This window comes from Perkinsus marinus (genome assembly GCF_000006405.1).
Source record: "Perkinsus marinus ATCC 50983 genomic scaffold scf_1104296963174, whole genome shotgun sequence".
Lineage (NCBI taxonomy): Eukaryota > Perkinsozoa > Perkinsida > Perkinsidae > Perkinsus > Perkinsus marinus.
The window spans coordinates 1-1,306 of NW_003205129.1; the positions used below are offsets into that span (position 1 = coordinate 1).

The 1,306-nt window shown below is 49.4% G+C and overlaps 4 non-coding genes across 4 annotated transcripts; all 4 read right to left on the reverse strand.

The window, feature by feature from the left end:
* Positions 1-143: 143 nt before the first annotated feature.
* On the reverse strand, positions 144-216 carry Pmar_PMAR017800. Its single transcript has one exon. It is a non-coding gene; the product is annotated as a tRNA-Val (tRNA).
* Positions 217-305: 89 nt separating this feature from the next.
* Positions 306-378, reverse strand: Pmar_PMAR017801. The gene has a single exon. It is a non-coding gene; the product is annotated as a tRNA-Val (tRNA).
* Positions 379-467: 89 nt separating this feature from the next.
* Positions 468-540, reverse strand: Pmar_PMAR017802. Its single transcript has one exon. It is a non-coding gene; the product is annotated as a tRNA-Val (tRNA).
* Positions 541-629: 89 nt separating this feature from the next.
* Pmar_PMAR017803 lies at positions 630-702 on the reverse strand. Its single transcript has one exon. It is a non-coding gene; the product is annotated as a tRNA-Val (tRNA).
* Between the last annotated feature and the right edge of the window lie 604 nt (positions 703-1,306).

A 1,306-nucleotide genomic window follows, 5' to 3' on the forward strand; every position in this document is an offset into this window, starting at 1 on the left:
ACTCGCGATCTTCTGCGTGTAAGGCAGACGTCATAACCACTAGACCATCCCGGCGACGGAACCGTTGAATCAAGCTCAATCCAGCAAGTGAGTCAAATATTGACTGTTCAGATCCAGCATGTCATATGCGTAGGAGTAAGCTATACCAGGAGCGAGGATTGAACTCGCGATCTTCGGCGTGTAAGGCAGACGTCATAACCACTAGACCATCCCGGCGACGAAACCGTTGAACCAAGCTCAATCCAGCAAGTGAGTCATATATTGACTGTTCAGATCCGGCATGTCATATGCGTAGGAAAAAGCTATACCAGGAACGAGGATTGAACTCGCGATCTTCTGCGTGTAAGGCAGACGTCATAACCACAAGACCATCCCGGCGACGGAACCGTTGAACCAAGCTCAATCCAGCAAGTGAGTCATATATTGACTGTTCAGATCCGGCATGTCATATGCGTAGGACTAAGCCATACCAGGAGCGAGGATTGAACTCGCGATCTTCTGCGTGTGAGGTAGACGTCATAACCACTAGACCATCCCGGCGACGGAACCGCTGAACCAAGCTCAATCCAGCAAGTGAGTTATGTATTGACTGTCCAGATCCGGCATGTCATATGCGTAGGAGTAAGCTATACCAGGAGCGAGGATTGACCTCGCGATCTTCTGCGTGTAAGGCAGACGTCATAACCTCTAGACCATCCCGGCGACGGAACCGTTGAACCAAGCTCAATCCAGCAAGTGAGTCATATATTGACTGTTCAGATCCGGCATGTCATATGCGTAGGAGTAAGCTATACCAGGAGCGAGGATTGAAATCGCGATTTTCTGCGTGTAAGGCAGACGTCTCAAAGCTGCACTACGTGTCAACAAACCCCACCCTCGAAACTCAACTCCCTAACCCGTGAAATTCTAAACTGTTGTTAAGTTGCCTCGGAGTATTGGGAATTGGGCGCGCGCTATCGACAGCTATGAAACCGTGAGTTCTTCCACTCAGGTTTCAACATGTATAACGGCTCACCAGCCGTCCGAATTCATCACAAGCCGTCGATAGTGGCACGCTGCAAGAATAGACAAACGTTCAGAACTGCCCAAAACTGTACTCGATTGCAGGATCTCCATCCGATCAAGGATTTAGAGTTCTGGACGCTGCCTATTCAAGCCTCCTAAACAACCTATTTTATGGGATGGGAGGGTTGGGTGAACTCAGGTCTAGCCCCCATAACACTACATATGCCCACCCCACCAGATCCTACCTCACTCCGTTACCGCTTTGACCTTGCCCAATAAATTGACCTACATATAACCACTA